The sequence below is a fragment of the Canis lupus genome, chromosome X (genome assembly GCF_048164855.1).
Source record: "Canis lupus baileyi chromosome X, mCanLup2.hap1, whole genome shotgun sequence".
Taxonomy (NCBI): domain Eukaryota; kingdom Metazoa; phylum Chordata; class Mammalia; order Carnivora; family Canidae; genus Canis; species Canis lupus.
In genome coordinates this window covers 119,843,740-119,866,816 of record NC_132876.1, presented here as the reverse complement: position 1 = coordinate 119,866,816, position 23,077 = coordinate 119,843,740, and the positions used below count along the sequence as shown (strand labels likewise).

The 23,077-nt window shown below is 43.2% G+C and overlaps 1 long non-coding RNA gene across 1 annotated transcript in view; it reads left to right on the top strand.

Moving 5' to 3' along the window:
• The window catches only part of LOC140627662 (uncharacterized), a 527,802-nt gene that overhangs the window by 465,640 nt on the left and 39,085 nt on the right, over positions 1-23,077 (top strand). The gene's annotated exons all lie outside the window — the stretch shown is intronic.

Below are 23,077 nucleotides of genomic sequence, written 5' to 3'. Positions count from 1 at the left end.
TGCCTGGGTGGTTCAGTTGGTTAGGTGTCTGCCTTTGGCTCAAGTCATGATCCCAGGGTCCCGAGTTCGAGTCCCACATTGGGCTCCCTGTTGAGCGGGGAGCCTGTTTCTCCCTCTGACCATCACCTCGCTTGTGCTCTCTCTCTCAAATAAATAAAACCATAAAAAATTTTAAAAACGTAATAAAAATTAGAGTTTATACAAACAAAAAAGAAACCTTCATAATTGCCAGCAAATAATAAATGAATGTGATTATGATGGGCAGCAAGAAGGCTTTTATATGTTTATGTTTGACACCTGACCATATTTTCATTCACCATAATATCTTCTCTCCAATTAAAACAAATAGTATGCTGATTTGTGTAACAAAGCTGAGAAGAAAGTCAGGCCTGGAAGTGACAGGACCAAACCCAGGGCCTCACATATGTGAGGCCTGTGCTCTGCCTGCCACTCAGCTCCATCCCCTCCCACACCATTTCCTCTTTAGCCAGTCATCCATCAGTGCACACAGGCTGCTTCCAGAGCTTGGCTGTTGTAGATAACACTGCAATAAACGTAGGAGGGCATATATCTTCAAATTAGTGTTTTTTTTTTTTTTTTTTTTTTTTTTTTTTTTTTTTTTAGAGAATCCAGATTTTTTTTTTTTTAATTTTTATTCATTTATGATAGTCACACAGAGAGAGAGAGAGAGAGGCAGAGACACAGGCAGAGGGAGAAGCAGGCTCCATGCACCGGGAGCCCGATGTGGGATTTGATCCCGGGTTTCTAGGATCGTGCCCTGGGCCAAAGGCAGGCGCTAAACCGCTGCGCCACCCAGGGATCCCCAAATTAGTGTTTTTATGCTCTTTGGGTAAATACCTGTAGTGCCATTGCTGAAGTATAGGGTAGTTCTATTTTTAACTTGGAGGAACCTCCACAGTGTTTTCCAGAGGCTCCACAGCTTGCATTCCCAGCAACAGTGCACAAGTACTCCCTTTTCGCCACATCCTCACCAACACCTGTTTCTTGTGTTTTTGATTTTAGCCCTTCTGACAGGTGTGAGGGGATATCTCATTGTGGTTTTGATTTGCATTTCCTGATGATGAGTGATGTTGAGCATCTTTCCGTGTGACTGTTGGCCATCTATAGGTCTTACTTGGAGAAATGTCTGTTCATGTCTTCTGCCCATTTTTTAATTGGATCATTTGTTTTCTGGGTATTCTGTTGCATTAGCTCTTTATATATTTAGGATACTAACGTTTATTGGATATGTCATTTGCAAATATCTTGTCCCATTCAGTACATTGTCTTTAATTTTGTTGATGATTTCCTTTACTGTGCAGAAATTTTTTATTTTGCTGTAGTCCCAATAGTTTATTTTTGCTTTTGTTTCCCTTGCCTCAGGAGAACATATATTGCTATAGCCAGCATCAGGGAAGTACTGCCTGTGCTCTCCTAAGATTTTTATGGTTTCAAGATTGACATTTAACTCTTTAATCTATTTTGAGTTTATCTTTGTGTGTGGTGTAAGAAAGTGGTTCTGAGGCCCCTGAGTGGCTCAGTGGTTGAGCGTCTGCCTTTGGCTCAGGTCGTGATCCTGAGGTCTGGATCAAGTCCTGCATCAGGCTCCCCATAGGAAGCCTGCTTCTCCCTCTGCTCATGTCTTTGTCCCTCTCTCTATGTCTCTCATGAATAAATAAATAAAATCTTAAAAAAAAAAAAAGTGGTCCCATTCATTCTTTTGCATGTAGCTGTTCAGTTTACCCAACACCATTTGTTGAGGAGACTTTTTCCCACTGGACATCCTTGCCTCCTTTGTTATAGATTAATTGACCTTGTAATGGTGGGTTTATTTCTGAGCTCTCTATTCTGCATGTCTACTTTTGTGCCCATGCCATACTGTTTTGATGACTACTGCTTTGTAGAATATCTTGAAATCTGAGATTGTGATACCACCAGTTTTTTTCTCTTTTCCCAGGATTACTTTAGCTGTTGGGTTTTTTTGTGGTTCCATACATATCTGAGGTTTGTTTATTCTAGTTCTGTGAAAAGTGCTGGTGGGAGTTTGATGGGGATTGCACTAAATATGTAGATTGCTTTGGGTACTATGAACATTTTAACAATATTTGTTCTTCTAATCTGCGAGGATGGAATGTCTTTCCATGTGTTTTTGTCATCTCCAATTTCTTTCATCAGTGTTTTATAGTTTTCAGAGTACAGGTCTTTCACCTCCTGGTTAAGTTTATTCCTAGATATTTTATTTAAAAACTGATCAAACAATAACTCCTTCTGCCTGAAACATTCCCTAAACACGAGACAACCCTAGGAATCCCAGCTTGGGTGTCCTGTCCTTTCTGTAGCTGCAGAGAACTTCTAAGTATTCAATCACATGAAGGAGGTTGGATTTGCCATGAAAAAGAGATCATGGTTTTATGCCAGACATTTAAATACAGCATGAAGCACTTGCTGAAAAAAAAATTTCAGTATAGTATTTTAAAGGTGTACAGATGAAACAACGACAACAAAAAAACTGCAAGAAACATCAATTTTCTGGCATCTTTCAAGTGACATATATTGACATATGAATCAGTGCTCCCTTAGTGTTCAACCATCTTTTTTTTTTTTTTTTTTTTTTTTTTTTAGTGTTCAACCATCTTGTTGGTCATAGTGACTGCTGGTTAGTAAGGGAAGCTGATAGACTCTACTTGCATTCTCCCTTGACCAATAGCCAATGAACATAGTGAGAAATGTTAGCTATCCCATGGTACCTCAATATAATATTTGTTTTCCTAAAATTTAATATGTATATATGAATCTTATATATAGATTATTATATAGGAATTGCATATATATTATATATGTCATATATAATATATATATTATTTACAGTTAATAATAAGTTCCCCCAAAATGCATAAAGGCCTGGGGGGCTCAGTGGTTGACCATCTGCCTTTGGCTTAGGTTGTGATACTGGGGTCCTGGGATTGAGTCCCACATCAGGTTCCCCACAGGGAGCCTGCTTCTCCCTCTGCCTGTGTCTCTGCCTCTGCCTCTGAGTCTCTCATGAATAAAGAAAGAAAATCTTAAAAAGGGAAAAAAAAAACCTAGAGGTGTAAATTATTTCAGATAGATTACCTTTATTTTTTACACAAAGAATCACATTTATAATTGTTTCTTTAAAAAAACTTAAATGACCATCCTTACAATATGTGTTTAAATTTTGCACAAGAAGACATGGCAAGAGATGTTCATTTTATTAATTATTACTTCATGTTGCTATCTAGGAGAGAAACCACACGATGTGTTTAATAGATGTGTTCTTAGAGTCTAAGAATCCTTGGCTGATACCAGCCAGTTTCAGCCGACGTCTGGCATAAATTCATGTCAACTTGCTAAACAACATCAGGATACCTCAGAAGGCTTTTATGCATTACTAAGTTTTATGTTCTGAGTATGAAAAAAAAAATCTGTTCATAGACATAGACCCAAAATGTATGCCTGCCAAAATCAGGATTTGAAAGACACTCAAGAAGGACATCTCACTTTCCCAGTATGTGGCCAGCATTTGCCTTTGACAGCTTGTGTTTCTGTATGATTGATCAGGGGCTTGGGGTTGACCAAGGATTTCAAAGTGAAATTTACTGAAGTCATTAAGGGCAGTTATCAGAACATCAGGTGGCTTCCATCAACAGAGCACTTAGATAGTTATCGGGACCTTTTGGTGTTGCATACACCCATTTGATGAAGGTTAAATAAGATGGGTTGGACTACAAAGCATTGCTTAAAATAGAGCTATTGCTATAAGCAGGCCGTCTTCCGAGGCGGGACTCGTAGTCCATCTCAGATGACACCCTTAGGGCACGTCACCTGGTAGCACTTGTTTGCACATGCCTGCCCTCACTGTGCAATCCGATGCTGCCATCGACATGGTTCTAATGTGGATGCTCCCAAGAACTGAGAGGTGAAAGCAACACAGGTTCTATGTGATGGATTGGCAATGATGGTGTTGTAAGTCATTCCAGGAAATTTTGCAGGAAAATAGAACCAATGCCTTCTCCTTACATAAAAGCCAGCAAAAAGAGACGCCTGGGTGGCTTAACGGTTAAGCACCTGCCTTCAGCCCAGGGCGTGATCCTGGAGTCCTGGGATCAAGTCCCACATCAGGCTCCCTGCATGAAGCCTGCTTCCCTCTCTGCCTGTGTCTCTGCCTCTCTGTGTGTGTGTCTCTCATGAAGTAAAAGAAAAAAAAAAAAAAAGCCAGCAAAAAGAAGTTGGGAGTTTTTAATGCTGTGAATTCCCTTGGCACATAATTCCAATCTTTGTGTTTGGTTGGGTAGCTTGTATCTGTATCTATCATTGCTTCAAAAGTAAAATTAGTATATTTAAACAATAGAGCACTTGCAGCGAAAAACTAGCGAGGATTTATTTCTACTCAGGACAAATTATTCTGCATGTAACCACCATGTCCAAAGAACTTATAAAACTGTCCTTGGTTTTACAGTGATAAATGAAAAACATTGAGTCCTTCAGTCAAACAAGGTATCAGGATTGTTTATTGTGGCTGGTTTTCGAGTTAAACAATGAATTGCAAAATAAGTTACTGCAGTGTACAGATAGCAGTCGAATAAACATGCCACTCATGGAGAAAGGGTATAGTTTTCCAGAAACCAGTATTTTACTCCTCTTCATTTTTGTCTAATGTTTATCAAAACAACCTTCTGGAAGATTTAGTTTAAAAAAAAAAAAGACTGTGTGTGTAGATAGATATTTACAGATATATCTGCTATATTATTAACAATAAAAGACTGAGACAGTGTAAATCAATCCTTGTCAAAGCAGTCCTGTAGCAAATTTAGTTTTTTAAAAGAAGACATGGAGATATTTGTATACAGATAGGTAGGTTTAAGGGTATAAATATATAGAGAGGTATAGATATATAGAGATACACAGATAACTAGGTAAATATTATATATTTCTACAACTTTATGAACACTGAAAAACTGAGAAGAGAGAAATTAAACCTTGTCATTCACAATAAACTCTCATTACTTTTCCTGTAGTCTGTCTCCTGATCTTTAACCTCCAATGTCTACCTTCAAATTAACATGATTTTTGTTCTCTGTCTTCATTGCTTCCTCTGCTTTTCTTGGGCCACAGAGAAAATCAGGGTCCCTTCCCTCAAATGTTGCTGGACACATGTGGCACCAGTTCCACCCTGAAGAGGCAGTGGGGACAGCAGAGGGAGAGAGCAGTGGGCTCTGTCATTCTTAAATCTTTATTGGTCTCCTTGGGAGTCACTAAGAAATCTCTCTCCTTAGTAGGCTCTCCATAGCGGTTCAGGATAGAAGAAGAAAAAGATGACCAAGGAACAGCTTTCTGCACACAGCAAAGGTTTTTGCTGCTGTGTGGTGTGTTTGAATATCAGATGGAGGAGACACCTCACTACGTCCCAGCACCAAGCTCAGCGATAACCAGCTCCCACTCCCCAGGGTGGATGCTGGTGGCCGCCATCTTGAACGTTGGAATCCCAGTGTGGGTTATGTAAGAATTCAGGCCAAACCTCTTTTATCTCCTCATAAATCCTTGATTCATCTTACATTTATTAATTCATTAAACATTTCTTGAATGCTTATTTCCTTGTGTAAGTGGCTGGAGGATTGTGTAACCAGAGTAAGGCCCACCCTAGATAACTCTCATGTCCATATACTGCAGTTGATATACACCGTGGAAAAGAAAATGCTACAAAAGTGTACTTCCTTTCTTGGTGCCCCAAGAAGTGTCCTTCCATCCACAAAGTGGATTACGAAGTGTAAAAGAAGTTTTTTTGTTTGTTTGTTTTTATAATTCCCTTCTGGAGGTAATTCCACAGGCAGCCCCAGTCTGGCTGTACTCCAGTGGTTGTTGACACATCTGATGGTCTTCAGCAGAGGGTGGGATTCATAAAACAACCCTTTTGGATGTAGGAAGAAAGTACGGGAACTTACACTGATATTTATGTCTACCTGAGTAATTCAGAGAGTGATTAAGATGTATTGATTCATGACAGTTGGCGTGGTGTTGACTCCTCACATGACAAATGGGATGTGTCATGTGCTTGGAATGCAAGATATCCTGAGGGTAGGCTGGGAGTTTGTACAGCATGGAGGAGCCCAGAGCAGGCTTTTCCTTAACTGCCAACTTTTAGCATGATGTGACATACGCACAGTTAAGTAGATTCCACGATTATTTCATGTACGTTTAACTAATCTAGCCCACACATATCGACATGTAGTTTAAAATTGTCCTGTAAAAAAATCGTGGATTGAAAATATTCATCCATAAATCAAGTCCTAGAGAGCCAGATAAGAGCATAGCTATCTCTTCTCCTGTTTAATCCTAGTACAGACTTCTCATTTTGAGGCCATTTTATGGGGTCCATACAGTGACCATCTTCAGACAAGCAACCACCTGCCAGATCTGAAGTGTCATCAAGAGCATTATCTGATACGTGAATTCACATACAATATGATGAGCTACGAGCCTTCCCTGCGTACATATTACGCATTGAAATAATCATTAATTGTATTACTAACCCATCATAATGGGCAAGACAGTTGGATATTAGAAATAATATATGTTTTAATGAGAATAAAAATGAGTATGCATCATTTATACATAAAAATACATGGAAAATATATTTGCCTTATAATATGTTAACCTCATTCTTTTTTTTTCTTTTAGATTTTTTAAAATTTATTTATTCATAGAGACACAGAGAGAGAGAGAGAGACAGGCAGAGGGAGAAGCAGACTCCATGCAGAAAGCCCAACATGGGACTCGATCCTGGGTCTCCAGGATCACGCCCTGTGCCACAGGCAGTGCTAAACCGCTGCACCACCAGGGCTGCCCCTCATTCTTTTTCTTAGTTGTTGGTTTTACAAGGAAATAGTACATGAATACAGTCATGCATGCTGATAATTTGCAGAGTAATAAATACCATCAAACTGAAGATGCAAGGTCCTGAAATCTCTACGAGTTGGAATAAGTGAACAACAAGTGATGGGAGCCCACCGTTGTGCTTGCTGGAGTCTGTGAAAGCCAAGCCCAGCTTCCCCAGGGTTTCAGCCCCTCTCCGTGAAGCTACTAGATTTATGGTTCAGAGGAGCCTCCCTGGTGTTCTTTGTAATGTATAAGAAACAGTTCCTAACCTCCTGCTCTGGGATTTTCTGAAATCACCAAAAGAACTGCCTCTAATCATGCCCTATCTATTTCAGACACAAGGGGTGCCCCATGTCAGATGGGGAAACTAGTCTAAACATAGAGTTGCGTTCACTTTATAAAAATGGGCCGTAGCTACTTTAGAATAGTCACCCACATCCATCCTGCCTCATTTGAAATTGCAAAGGGGCTGAAGAAATAGAGAAATATCTTTCAGATATTTAGTTAAATTATCCAATCAACCCTCCCCCAAACAAACCACAGGTACTCCTTTTGTCTGAAGGTTCCCTTCCACTCTTGCTACAAAAATACCCCAAATCCGCAGTCCCATTACATCACTCACACATCTACTCCCCAATGCCTCCACCTGAATTTGACCTGCATCCCCATTCTAATCCCTGGCACTTGGAAAGGGCCCATTTTTTTTTTTTTTAATTAGAATATAGTTGACGCACGATGCTACATTAGCTTCAAGTACAGCTTAGTGATGTGACAAGTGTGTACATTGTGCTGCGTTCACCACAAGTGTAGCTACTGTCTGCCCCATTACATCACTATCACAGGATGGTTTACTGTATTCCTTATGATCTGCTTTTTATTCTTGTGACTCACTCATTTCAGAACTGGAGGCCTGTACTACGTCTCCCCTTCACTGATTTTGTCCAAACGCACCCCATATCCATCAGTTCTCTGTAGTAGAGTTCTGATTATGCATTTTGCTTTTTATTCCTGTTTTAAAAGATTCCATTTATGAATGAAATATTATAGTATTTATCTTTCTCAGTCTAATTTGTACCACTTAGCATAACGGCCACTAAGTCCATCTTTGTTGTCTCAAATGGCACAATCTTACCTTTTTTTTTTTATAACTATGTAATATTCCATTGTGTGTATACACACCACATTTTCCTTATCCATTCATCCACTGGTGGGCATTTACTTGCTTCCATGTCTAGGCTGTTGAAAATAATGCTGTAATAAACATAAGGTGCATAAAGCTTTTTCGAATTAGAGGGGTTTTTTGTTTTGTTTTGTTTTCCCTAGGCAAATATCCAATAGTGGAATTACTGGATCATATGGCAGCTCTGTCTTTAGTTTTTTCAGGAACCTCCATACTGTTGTTGTAAAGTGGCTGTACTAGTTTATATTCCCACCAACAGTGCACAGGGTTCCTTTTTCTCCACATCCTCGCCAACATTTGTTTCTTGTGTGGTTGATTTTAGCCATTCTGACAGGTGTGAGAACTCGTAGTTTTGCATTTCTTTGATGTTGAGTGACATTGAGCATCTTTCCATGTGTCTGTTGGCCCTCGGGATGTCTTTTTTGGAGAAATGTCTCATCACGTTCTGCCCATTTGTAATAGGATTATCTGGTTTTGGGTGTTGAGTTGTTTACGTTCTCTATATATTTTGGATACTAACCCTTCAGCAGATATGTCATTTGCAAATATCTTGTTCCATCCAGTAAGTTGTCTTTTAGTTTTGTGGATGGTTTCCTTTGTTGTGCAGAAGCTTTTTATTTTGATGCAGTTCCAATAGTTTATTTTTGCTTTTGTTTCCTTGCCTCAAAAGACACATCTAGGAAAATGTAGCTCCAGCTGACGTCAGAGAAATTATTGCTTGTACTCTCCTCTAGGGTTTTTATGGTTTCAGATCTTACATTTAGGTCTTTCATCCATTTTGAGTTTATGTTTGTGGGTGGTGTAAGTGGTCAAGTTCATTCTTTTGCCTGTAGCTGTTCTGTTTCCCCAATACCGTTTGTTGAAGAGACTGCCTTTTTACCCCTGGGTATTCTTTCCTGCTTTGTCAAAGATTAATTGACCATATAATTGTGAGTTCATTTTTGGGGTTTCTATCCTGTTCCCATTGATCTTTGTGTCTATCTTTGTGCCAGTACCATACTGTTTTGATGACGACAGCTTTGCAGTATATCTTGAATCTGAATTGTGATACCTCCAATTTTGTTCTTCTTTCTCAAGGTTGCTTTGGCTATTTGGGGTCTTTTGTGGTTTCATAAAAATTGTAGGAGTATTTGTTCTAGTTCTGTGAAAAATGCTGTTAGTATTTTGATTGGAATTGCTTTAAAGTTGCAGATTGCTTTGGGTAATGTGGACATATTAACAGATTAATAGATTGTTCTCCCGATCTGCGAGCATGGAATGTCTTTCCATATGTTTGTGTCATCTTCAATTTCTTTCACCAGTATTTTATAGTTTTCAGAGTTTAGGTCTTCAAGTCTTTGATTAGGTTTATTCCCAAGTACCCCATTGTTTTGCATACAGTTGTAAATGAGACTGGTTTCTTAATTTCTCTTTCTGCTGGTCCATTATTGGTGTTAGAAATGCAACAGATTTTTTTTACATTGATTTTGTATCCTGTGACTTTAATAAATTTTTGTATCAATTCTAGCAGTTTTTTGTGGTCTTTTTGGGTTTTCAGGTCATCTGCAAATAGTGAAAGTTTGACTTCTTCCTTGCCGATTTTGAAGCCCTTTATTTCTTTGTGTTATCTGATTGCTGAGGCTAATGGGTAGGTTTTATTTGATTTTATTTTTTTAAGATTTTATTTATTTATGAGAGAGAGAGAAAGAAGAGAGAGAGAGACAGGCAGAGGGACAAGCAGGGTCCATGCAGAGAACCTGACATGGGACTCGATCCCCGGTCTCCAGGATCACACCCTGGGCCAAAGGTGGCGCTAAACTGCTGAGCCACCGGCCTGCCCCTGATTGGTAGGTTTTAATCCATTCTTTACTCCACTCCTCCCATGTGTTAGGTATAGGATGTCATACTTTACATTCTTTTATTTTATTAATCCCTTGACTGGTTTTTATCTATATACTTAATTTTACTGCTTTTGTGCTTCCGACTATTCTTACTCCTACTTATGTTCTTTCCTTTCCAATCAAAGAGTTCCCATTAACATTTCTTGTAAGATTGCTTTAGTGGTCATGAATTCCCTTAACTTTTGTTTGTCTGCGAAACCCTCTTATCTCTCATTCTACTCTGAATGATAGCCTTGCTGGATATAGTATTCTTGGGTGCAAGGTTTTTTTCTTTCAGTACTTGGAATATATCATGAGCCCTTTCTTGACTGTATATTTCCTCGAAAAAATCCACTGATAGCTTTATCGGGTTTACTTTCTACATAAGTGTTTTCTTTTCTCTTGATGCTTTAGAAGTTCTGTCCTCATCACTGCTCTGCCATTTAATTGCTGTGTGTCTTGGTGTGGATGTCTTTGGGTTGGCTTTGTTGGGGGCTCTCCATGCTGCCTTGATCTAGATTTCTGTGTCTTTCCCCAGATTCAGGAAGCTTTCAGGTATTATTTCTTCAAATACATTTTCTGCCTCCTTCCCTTGCTCTACTAATTCTATGATCCTTGTAATGCAAATGTTATTATGCTTAATGCTGTCACCGTGTTCCCTGAGTCTGTTCTCATTTTTCAGAACTCTTACTTATTTCTGACATTCAGCGTGATGACTTCCCATCACCCTGTCCTCCAGGTTGCTGCTTCTTTCTTCTGCTTCCTCTACTTGCCTGTTCATTCCATCTCATGTATTTCTCTTCCAGTTACTGAGTCCTTCATCTCTGATTGGGTTTGTTTTCTGCCTCTTCATTGAATTTCTCACTGGGATCCTCCACTCTTTTGTCACATCCAGTGAATATTTGTTTGACCATAACTTTAAATTCTCTCGCAGGCATATTACTTACCTCTGTTTGGTTCTTTTGCTGTGATGTTGTCCTGTTCTTTCATGTGGGACAAAATCCTCCACGTCCTCATTTTGTCTGCCTCTCTAGGTCTGCTTCTGCGTTAGGAAAGTCAGCTACATCTCCTGCTCTTGATGACAGTGTCCTTGTGTAGAAGAGGTCCTGTGCCCTGCAGTGCAGTGTCCCCTGTTCACCAGAACCAGGTGCTTCTCCTAGGCATGTTGCATGCACCCTCGTTTAGTGGCTGAGCCACTTTTACCTATAGTCCAGGCATCTGCAATGGCTCTCTACCCGTGGTAGGTCATTTGGTCCCTGTGTTGTTCATGGGCCAGTCTGGGCCTGTCTTGGGCTCAAATTGAGTTAGACTGAGCATTTGTCAGAGATGCAATAGCACCAAATGCAAGGCACATTCCCTGTTTTATCCCCAGAGAAGCTCTTGTTTTTGGGCAAGGCCTGTGGTCAGACCCAGTATCTCCCCAGCCCACTCCTTAGGCCACATTTGGATGATGTGTGTGCTTATGTTCCCCTCTCCCCAGAGCAGGAGTCACTTCGGAGTGGTGCTGGTCCTTGTAGAGACTGTTTGCACAGTGCCAGGCTTGCTTCCTTTATTTCTATGTAAAAAATTGTAAACAGGGAAAAACAGTTGGCACATAGCACAACTGGACATAAACAATAAATCGCCAGAGAATAGATCCATAATTGCTGGCACTCTCTTCTAAGATAGGAAATAAAAAGGAAGCAACCTTAGATATTATTTGTTAGCCAACATATGGACATTTTGGAAAAGTTACACTAGATAGTGTTGACACAGAGGTGGGGAAATGGGATGTCACAGAAAATAGTGGCAGGACTGTATCAACTTCTAAAATAAATTGCACATATTCTGGAATCTGTTTTAAATGTCCATTCCAAAAATATCTGCATATCTATGTACAGATATGTGTATAAGGAGATATATATATGTATTCATATTTAAATATAATTTTAAATAAATGTATAGTTTATAAATACATGTATATTTAAATATAAAGACACATAGTAACATATACACACATTGTGGGATGGGCATCTGTCCATGAACACAGACATATGTACAAAGACATATATATGAATAAGAACATAGTGACAAATTGGGGGTGTCAGACTCCATCCATATGTAAATGGTTATATAGTTTATGGTTTTCCAATCAGTAACATTCTAATTACAAAGAATGGCTGGATTTATGTGTGTGGTTGTGAAAAGATCAATAAGACATTAATAGACAAGAAGGCAGGTTGGAGAATAATGCATGTGGTGTGATTGAATTGTCATAAAAAATAGAGGAGGTTTCACTGTGTAGAAGCATAACAGGGAAGATAACGGGGGTATAGGGAACGTCAGTAATGATCAGCTCCCAGTAGCTGAGCTAGGGAGTAAGAAATGGGAAATTTTTATATCAAGTTTATGTTTGTCTACTATGTGAATGATTTCATCTGAGAACATATTCTGGTTCTAGTGAAGGGCACGCCCACATCCGAATCCCTGGAATCTGTGAATGCCACCTCATGTAGCAAGGGAAAATTGAAATTGAAGATAGGATTAAGCTTGCTCGAGGCACCTGGGTGGCTTGGTGGTTGAGCGTCGCCTTCGGGCCAGGGCACAATCCTGGGGTCCCGGGATCAAGTCCCACGTCGGGCTCCCTGCAGGGAGCCTGCTTCTCCTTCTGCCTGTGTCTCTGCCTCTCTCTGTGTGCCTCTCATGAATAAATAAATAAAATCTTTTAAAAAAAGGATTAAGGTTGCTCATCAGCTGACTTGACAATAGGGCAATTATCCTGGATTATTTGGATGGGCCCAGTGTAGATACTGGAGCCATTCAGTGGAGCAGCCAGGCAGTGAGATGGCAAGAGTAAGGCGGCCTGAGGAGCCCTCAGCGCCCCACGGCTGGCACAGGCGTGGAGGGGGGGGGGGAGCCCCGCTGCCAGCCCGCAGGCAGCCCCCAGGAGGGTGAGGACCAGACAAGGAAACAGACCCCAGGATTGGCCTCCCTTCAGGTGTTCTGGATCTGGGGAGTCGAGGACACAGGCTGTCTTTGCAGACTTTATGGCAGCCAAGCACCAAAGGCTTTGCTGCAGAGGGAGAGAGAGGGAACCGAATGGGGGTCGGGGGGAGAGAGAGAGGTCACTAGTCCCCTCTAGTTCTCCAATTCCCTCTGTTGGAAAGGAAGGTCTGGAAGGCCGTGGAATCGCTAACACCAGAGTTTAAGCAAGGTAACGGGGAATCTGTACAAATTTCAAATAGATGGGTGAAGTGTATCCGTAAAGGTGAGGCACAGACTTTGGCTTTCTCAAAAAAAAAAAAAAAAAAAAAAGTGTTATTCTTATTCTTCTTGGGGAATAATTCCTGGATGAGTGAGCACACGGAATTGTCAGATGCACCCTGGGTGCCCCCCCCGGGAGCACACGGCTGGGCCCGGTGGCTCTGTCCCACGTGGGCCCGGCTGGGGATTGAGCTCCTGCCTGTCGGGCGTGGGGTCCTTAATTAATAATTAATGGTATTTACATTCATCATTTGACAGTAACCACTAATCTCTGTACAGGTAGAGTAAAAAAAAAAAAAAAAAAAAGCAAAACTGAGAAAGATTTGCCCACGTGAAATGTTCCCCAAATGCATCTCTCACCTCGCAGGCTGAGTGGAGCCGCTGGGCAGGAGCGCTCCGCGCAGCCCGGAGCCCCGCGCACCGTCCCCTCCTACTGTCGGGCGGACCAGGGCTTGGGGGTGTCCAATGCAAAAGTCCCACCTGCAAAAGGGGCTGCTGAGCAGTTGGCTTCGTAAGCCCTCCAGCCTCAACTTCCTAATTTACCATCCGATGGGCCTTTTGACAGGAAGCAGTAACAAGTGCGGACCACGCAAATCGTAGCCAACCGGGCGCGCTGCATCACCGCAGCCCAAACGGGGGTGTATCTACACACCGCGCTTTTCTTCAAGTCTTGACTAAGTCCTCAAAAGTCCTAGGGTCTCCCAAATATACCCAGAAACTAGAGTAAGGATAACGTCCTACGTAAAATAACAATTACGATTTCTGACCCATCTGCATAAGGGACGGAGGAGAGAAAACAGGGGAAGATTCTGTAGGAGATGTTCAGCGTTTCCCACATCGGCCTCAGTGCACATGGCCAAGTCCTACTTCGAGAAAAGCTAGGTCGTGGGCCAAGTGGGGCTGTTCGGTTGTGCGCGGAGACTGGAGACGGCGGGAGGCCCCGCGGGAGTCAGTTCAGCAGCTCTGAGTGCCGCCCGGAGCGCATGGGGTCCGTGAGCTGTGACCCCCAACAACATAACGGTGTCAACCAAGCAGACTTGTCTTCGCAGCCAGTCACACGGACGTGGAACTTGAGCCTCCCCCTAAACACAAATAAATGCGCTTAGTATCGTATCCACTCAGAATCCTGCACATTTTGTCCATGGATCCATAGTGTTACACGCACGTCAGTGTTACACACACACAACTGTGCTCACTTACAGGCTACATAGTAGTGCCTTGTTTTAAAGTTTCAATTCCAGTGTAGTCCACGTGCTGTGTCATATTGGTCTCAGGTGTGCAGTTTGGTGATTCAACAATTCTGTACAGGACTCAGTGCCCTTCCCAGTGTGCTCTTCTTCCCCGTCACCTGCTCCTCCATCCCCCCGCCACTCCCCTGGAGGAACCACCAGTTTGCTCTCTAGAGCTAAGAGTCTGTTGTTTTGGTTCATCTATTTCTTGTGTTCATTTGTTATATTTTTCAAACTCCACATATGACTGAAATCATATGACATTTGTCTGGGACTGACTTATTTTACTTAGCATTATATCCTCTAGATCCATCCATGTCTCTGCAAATGGCAAGATTTCATTCTTTGTTATGGTGACTAATATTCCATTGCATATAGAGACGGCATCTTCGTCCTCCGTGCAGCCTATCAGCGGACGCTTGGCTGGTTCCCGTAATTCGGCAATTGTAGATAACGCTGCGTTAGAGGCAGAGGTGCGTATACCTTTCCAAATCAGTGTTTTTGTATTCTTTGGATAGATACCCAGTAGTGGAATCACTGGATCAGATGGCAGCTCCATTTTTATTCTTTCTAAGGACCCCCCACACCGCCCTCCGTGGCGGCGGCACCAGTTTGCATTCCCACCAACAGCGCGCGAGGGCTCCTTTTTTCTCCACATACTCGCCAACACCTGTTGTTTCCTCTTTTGTTGATTTTAGCCATTCTGACAGGTGTGGGGTGATAGCTCTTCACGGTTTTGATTTGCATTTCGCTGATGATGAGTGACGTCGCGCATCTTTTCATGTGTCTGTTGGCCATCTGTAGGTTTTCTTTGAGGAAATGTCTGTTCTTGTCTTCTCATTTCTAATTGGATTACTTGGGGGATTTTTTGATGTTCAATTATATGTTTATATATTTTGGATACTAACCCTCTATCAGAGATGTCATTTGCAAATATCTTCTCCCACTCTTTTCGATTTTAGTTTTGTTGATGGTTTCCTTTGCTGTGCAGAAGATTTCTATTTTGATGTTGTCCCAATAGTTTATTTTTGCTTTTGTTTCCCTTGCCTCAGGACACTATTTCTAGAAATATGCTGCTGCAGCCCGTGTCAGAAAGATTATTGCCTGTGCTCTGTTCATGGAGTTTTACAGTTTCAGATCTTATATTTAGATTCTTAATCCACTTTGAGTGTATTTTGTGTGGGTTATAAGGTCTTATTCATTCTTCTGCATGTAGCTGTGCAGTTTTCCAACAACATTTGTTGAAGAGATTGTCTTTTTCCCATTGCACGTTTTTGTCTCTTTTGTCAAAGATTAATGACTATATAATTGTCGGTTTATTTCTGGGCTCTCTGTTCTATTCTGCTGATCTGTGCATCTGTGTCTGTGCTAGTATCACATTGTTATGGTTACTACAGCTTCATAAAATACTTGAAATCTGGGATTGTGATTCCACCTGGTTTGTTCCTTTTTTTTTTTTTTTTAAGATTTTATTTATTTGACAGAGAAAGAGAGAGCACAAGAAGGGGGAGCAGCAGAAGGAGAGGGAGAAGCAGACTCCCTGCTGGGCAGGGAGCCCAGGGCAGAGCTCACTCCCAGGACCCTGGGATCATGACCTGAGCTGAAGGCCAACGCTCCACTGACTGAGCCACCCAGGTGCCCCTGTTCTTTTTCAAGATGGCTTTGGCAATTCAGGGTCTTTTGTGGTTTCATAAAAATCCTAAGATTGTTTGAACTCTGAAAAATGCTGCTGGTATTCTGATAGGATTTTCATTAAATCTGCAGATTGCTTTGGGTAGTATGGCTATTTTAATAGTATTTGTTCTTCCAGTCCGTGAGCATGGAATATCTTTCCATTTGTTTGTGTCATCTTCAATTTCTTTAATCAGTGTTTTATAGTTTTTAGAGTACAAACCATCACTTCCTGGCTTAAGTTTATTCCTAGGTATTTTATATTTTTGATGCAACTGCAAATGGGACTGTTTTCATGATTTCTCTTTCTGCTCCTTCATTATTAATGTAGAGAAATGAAATGGATTTCTGTATATTGAGTTTGAATCATGCAACGTTACTGAATTCTTTCATTACTTCTAGTATTTTATTGGAGGATTCTTTAGAGTTTTCTCTGTATAGTATCATGTCATCTGCAGAGAGTGAAAGTTTTACTTTTTCCCTGAGCACCGAGGTGGCTCAGTTCGTTACACATCCCACTCTTGATTTTGGCTCAGGTTATGATCTCAGGGCCGTGAGATCAAGCCCTGCATCAGGCTCTGTGCTCAGTGGGGTGTCTGCTAGGGATTCTCTCTCTCTCCCTCTGCTCCTCCTCCCCACCTTGTGCTCTCCCTCTCGTTTATTTACTTATTTTTAAAGATTTTATTTATTTATCCATGAGAGACACAGAGAGATGCAGAGAGCCTGACGTGGGACTCGATCCCAGATCTCCAGGATCACGCCCTGGGCCGAAGGTGGCACTAAACTGCTGAGCCACCTGGGATGCTCCCCCCTTTTTAAAGATTTTTTTTTTTTAATTATTTACATGAAAGACAGAGAGAGAGAGAGAGAGAGAGGCAGAGACACAGGCAGAGGGAGAAGCAGGCTCCACCCAGGGAGCCCGACACGGGACTCGATCCCAGGTCTCCAGGATCACGCCCTGGGCCAAAGGCAGGCACAGCTGAGCCACCTAGGGATCCCTTGCTTTCCCTCTCTTGATCTCTTTCTGTCTCTCTCAAATAAATCATCTTAAAAATTTTTTTCACTTCTTCCTTACCAATCTAGATACCTTTTATTTCTTTTTCCTGTCTGAGTGCAGTGGCTAGGACTTCCAGTACTTTGTCGAATAAAAATAGTGAGAGTGGACATCCTTGTCTTGTTCCTGATCTTAGGAGAAAAGCTCTCAGTTCTTCACCACTGAGTGTAACGTTAGCTATGTTTTTCATAGATGACTTTTATTATGTTGAGGTGTGTTCCCTCTAAACCTACTGGTTTTATCCTAAATGGATGTTGTATTTTGTCAAATGCTTTTTCTACAGCTATTGAAATGATCATAAGGTTTTTATACTTCCTTTGTTTTTATATGATTAATTTGTGAATATTGAACCTCTCTTGAATCTCAGGAATAAATCCCACTTGGGCATGGTGAACAAAATTTTTAATGTATTGTTGGATTTTGTTGCTAATATTTTATTTTTGCTTTTTTGCTTTGTTTTTTTTTTTAAGATTTTATTTATTCATGAGAGAGAGAGAGAGAGAGAGAGGCAGAGACACAGGCAGGGGGAGAAGTAGGCTCCATGCAGGGAGCCCGACGTGGGACTTGATCCCGGGACTCCAGGATCACACCCTGGGCTGAAGGCAGGCGCTAAACTGCTGAGCCATCCAGGGATCGCCCCCCCCCCCCACACACACACCTTTTGTTTTTAAGATTTTATTTATTTATTTATTAATGAGAGACAGAGAGAGGCAGAGTAGATTTTGTTGCTAATATTTTGTTGAGGACTTTTGCATCCTATGTTTATCAGAAATCCTGAGATATTGGCCTATGGTTCTTCTTCTTGTTGTTTTCTTAGTTTCTATTTTGTTTATTTTTGCTGTAATCCTTATTATTTTCTTCCTTCTGTTGGCTTTGGGTTTTCTTTGTTCTTTATCTAACTCCTTTAGTTGTAAGGTGAGATTATTTATGATAGTTTTTGCATTTTAAAAAAATTGCTTTATGGTTGTTTTTATAGTTTTCGGTGTCCCTTTCTTTTCTTGCTCTCTTCTCTCACAGTTATTGGCTTTCTGTAGTGACACTTGTGGATTCATTTCTTTTTATTTTTTGTGTATCTGTTAGTGGTTTTCGATTTGTGATTACCCTTAGCTTTATAGATAACATCTTGAGCATATAGCAGCCTACATTATGTAGGTGGTTGCTTATGTTTATACCCATTCTGTGGTCCTACCCTCCATGTTTTAAGTATATGGTGTCACACTTTAAAATTTTATTTTTATTATTTTTTAATTTTTTATTTTTTTGAGAGAGAGAGTGGGAGTAGGGGGAGAGGAGGGGCCAAGGGAGACGAAGAGAGAGAATCCTAAACAGGCATCATGCCCAGTGCCGGGGTCGATCTCACAACCCTGAGATCATGACCTGAGCCAAAATGAAGAGTCAGACACGCAACTGACTGAGCCACCCAGACACCCATGTGATGTCACAGTTTCTATCCTTTTGTTTTGTGAATCCCTTGACTGATTTTTATAGATATCCTTAATTTTACTGCATTCATGCACCTACTTTCCTACTGCTAACGGCCTTTCCTGTCCATTCAAGACTACACCTTTAACATTTCTCGTAGGGCTGGTTTAGTGGTGGGCATGGTGCCCACCGGCTCCTTTGTTCTTGGAGAAGTCTCCCAACGATCCGTGCCCTTCTGTCTTATGCTCTGAGAGTAAACACATCTCCCTCCCGTATCCTGCAGGTGTTTGTCAAACTGCTGCTTCTGTGTTCTACTCAACAGTGTTGTTTGTTGTGTTGCCTATTTATGGGCAGAGACAGAGTTTCCTGTTGCCCTCCAGCTCTCCCAGAGCCCACTTGGCGGATGTGTAAAGTTCCAGGTGTTTAAGTCCCACTCATCATCAGAATGTGAGAATTCGGGGTGCCTGGTGGCTCAGGCGGTGAAGTGCCTGCCTTTGGCTCAGGTCATGATCTCAGGGTCCTGGGATCAAGCCCCACGTTGGGCTCCCTGCTCAGTGGGGAGCCTGCCTCTCCCTCTCCCTCTGCCTGCAGCTCCCGCTACTCACGCTCCCTCTCTCTCGCTCTTTAAAATCATCAAAGGAAAGAAAATGAGAGTCAAGCTCCTCTGGTTTTCGAAGCCAAATGTAATGGGGATTTGTTTCCCACATGTGGGTCTCCCATGCTGGGGTGCATGCTGTGGCTTCTGCTCCTCTGCCTTCTCTGTGCCTCAGTGTCCCCCCACCCCACACCTCAACTGCAGATAGTCCTGTGGACCAGTTTCGTTCCTGAATGCATCTCCACCCTTCCTACCCTCTTTGATGTGGCCTCTTCTCTTAGTTGTGGAGAGTCTTTAGGTCACTTTCTGGGTTATTTACCCATATTTACTATATGACGTGTCATATAGTCGAATCCGTGGGACAAGGGGAGCTTAGGATCGTCCTACCTGCCACGTTCTACATCGTTCCTTTTGTAACTTGAGCTTATGGAGGACAGGCTGGCAGGCAGGAGACGTTGGTGGTTGAGCACAAGGACCCAGGCATGATCCTCATGGCCTGGCTTCATCTTCAGACTTTGTCACTCGCCAGCTACCTCATCTTGGGCTGACATAACAACTTGTGTCTCACTCTCCTCAGTGTTAGGATGCTACCTACCATCCCTCTTAGGATGGTCGCAGATGTGAATGAGCTCGTGCAAAGAGCACAGGCAGCCAGGTACCGACCGTGAGCTGGCCCTCAGTAAGTGTTGGCTCTAGGGCTGAGTCCCAGGAGCTGCTTCCCTCGTAAACCCCGGAGAGGCCTTGTGATCGACCCAGTGGGAGCCCCAGAGGGTCAACAAAGGAATGAGGGTGGCTTCCATTATTCCTAGTGATCCCAGCTGCTTTTGATGGGTCGTCGTTTGAGACGAGGAAGGAGATACTGGACAAAAAGGTCAATCAGAATCCGTTTTGGATCGCTCACAATCTGCTGGACGTGCAGTGACAGATCGATTCTAATTGGCTCTGTGACTACATGTAAATCACTGCAAGCTGCGCCTTGGAAAGCCATTTCACCGGGCCAGGAAAGACGGTAATCGCCACTGACAACACGCTAGGATGTCCGCGCTGTGTTTGACTACCCGTGTTTTATCCGTATTCCCCACGATAAATTCCCAGAGGACTGAGTGTGTGACGTCTGTGCGTACCTACATGTGTCTACACGCCTGTGTTCACGAGCACGCCCACCGTCTGTGCCCGTGTCTGTGTGTCACGCAGGGAAGCATAAAGTACGCCGAGGAAACCTCACTGTGGCGCAGTGGGAAGGTGATGCTTCAGTGTGACGCTGAGGTCCTTGCCCTGTGAGCAGGAATGCTTATGCCATTTATCATTCACTCCTATCCCCCCGTCGCAGAAGAGGCTTCTCCGCACCAGGCGCATTCTGGAATTAGCTGGGGACGCTTTCGAGCAGCCCTGTTGTCCGCGCTTCACCCCAGATCTGAAGGCGCCCGAGACACTGGCCTTCTTCAGAGCTCCCCGGGGGATCTAGTCGGCAGCCAGTTTGGGGAGCAAGTGACCCGGGGTCATGCTAAGAACCAGAGGGGATCATTCAAAACTCAGTCTAAGTGGTACGTGGATCTGAAACTGCAATCTCTTCCCTCCTTGGGCAGCGCTTACCATTCTAAAGAATAACGAGGGTCACTTTCCTTTTCTTCCTTCCTCACAGCCACTCTGGGCCACAGCTATGCACCCGGATTACTGTTAGTCCGTGGAATTACTTTGCAAATCTACAGATCTTAATCACACTTAAATTTAGTTTCATCGGACAAGGCAGGTTTTCTTGGACAAACTTGCCAGACGTGTAGCCACTTCAGAATACGATCCATGGACTGCAGTTCGAGGCAGCGTGGAGCGCACATGGAGCTGATCGTTCCTGCGGCCGTATCCTTAAAGTCAGCATAAGGCAAATGGCATTCTGCCTCAGGGAAATGAGCAAAAATACACAATACTTCCTCAAAATTAATTTAAGTAAGGGTGTCTTTGAGATGTTGTGCTTCAAACACACTGGCACGTGCACACACCCTACAATCACATACAATTGTGTCACGTGTGCAGGTAGAGCCAGGGAGGTGAGAGGACGCTCTGTGGCCGGTACCGATGCCCACTTCCAGCCGCTGCTGTTGGACTGTCGTTTATGGAAAATGTCACCGTTGGTAGAACTGGACAAAGGTCAATGCTGGCAATGTCTATTATTTCTTACAATCGCATGCAAATCTACAATTTACTAAAAAAAAAACAAAAAAAAAAAAAAGGAAAGAGGACTTCTGCCAAAGAGATTGATGGCCCTGAGGGCGTGGGTTTCCATCGAAGTGTGATACCACCCGGTGGTACAGTGACAGCTGGGCCCAGACACCGCTCTCACTCACCTGCTTTGGGGTGTGACGTCGCACATGACGCCCCAGGGCATCGCCGCCAGCGTGGGCCCATCCTCAGGCTAAGGCGCGGGTGGCATCAGAGTCGGACATGGGACCCTAACTGCTATGCGGACAAGCCTGGGCGGTGTCACGCGTCGTCAAGCACTCCTGCGCCCACCTGCCCGTCACCTCTGAATTCTGATTGTTTTCACTCATCATCTGGTTTCGTGAGCTCCTGACGGTATCACCTGGCTGAGATCCTGTCACTGTGAAGACGTCACTCGAGCCGCCGAGTCTCCCCATCGAGCCCCGCAGCCCAGTGTCACTCCTGAGATGTGGGAAGGGCCCAGAGCAGATACGGCCAGGCCTTGAGGCACGACGGGCTCTGCGTTGGGACTGACGTTCCAGCCCCGTCACCTGGCAAATCCAGACACACGCGTGCACGCGCACACATACACTCTTTGGAGTTTTCGGAGCACCCCTACACGGTCAACCCAACTTCCAAGTAACCACGAAGTGGCGAAATCCTTGCTTGGAATTGGAAAGCCGAGGCATGGAAGGGACAGGCAGTGTCCACGTGCTAGGGCACAAGAAGGGACCCAGTCCCTACTGTGTAAGGTTTCCTCCATCACCCGCACCTACCTCTCCTGACGTGACCTGTTCTGTTAGCTGGTGGACTAAGTAAAGGTCTTGTCCAAGTTGTAACAAAGTCATGTTCTTAAGACCCCTAAGCTGTGTGAAAGTCTCTCCCCAAAGCAAACAATATGAAAAAATATTTGTTGGGGTTGGAGTCTGTGACGTGGGGTCCCACTGACCCTAACAACGTGTAGGACCCACAGTGTAGCTCGTGGAGCAAAAGACTTGGACAAGGAGCCAGGTTTGAAGTGTTTTGAAGGAGTGCTTGGGAGGGTGGAGGATGAGGAGGGAAGAACCAGTTGGAGGCATGGTGGCCACACCGCTGATAGTGAAGTGTCAGACTATGGAGTGGACCAGGGCCCTGGGGAGTGGGCGCATTGAAGGCGGGAGGAGTCTGGGCTGAGGTCACTTCACTGGGTGACAGTGGCTCAGGCAGCTGGCATGAGGACTCAGGCTGGTGGGGTGGCCACAGCCACCATCTTTAGGGTTGGCATCATCCGATATTGTCCACTGTGCTGGGGAGCCTGACAGTAGAGCCCAGGACCCTCCCACCCAAGGTCAAGACCAGTATACTTCCTCCTCTGGCACCACTGTTGTTGACCTTGCCTTGGAAGGTCACAGGAATGATTTACAGGGCACACGAAGACATGACTCTCCCGCCACTGGCGAGGGCCAGGAGGTTGTATATCAATTCAGGCTCTGAGCTCAGTGGGAAGTCTGCTTGGGATTCTCTAAATAAATAAATAAATAAATAAATAAATAAATAAATAAATAAGAAGTCTTTCAGAAAATTCTACCAAAGAGCCAGAAACACCAGCCATAAGTAAATATGATGGAACAACTCTCAAGGGTTGATTGTCAAACCGCAAAACTTTCATTAGCATGAAGAGCGGTGGGTGACACTGACTACACCTCAAATTCCGTTCATGCTGACTTTTTCTATCTCCCTGGGAACACAGGG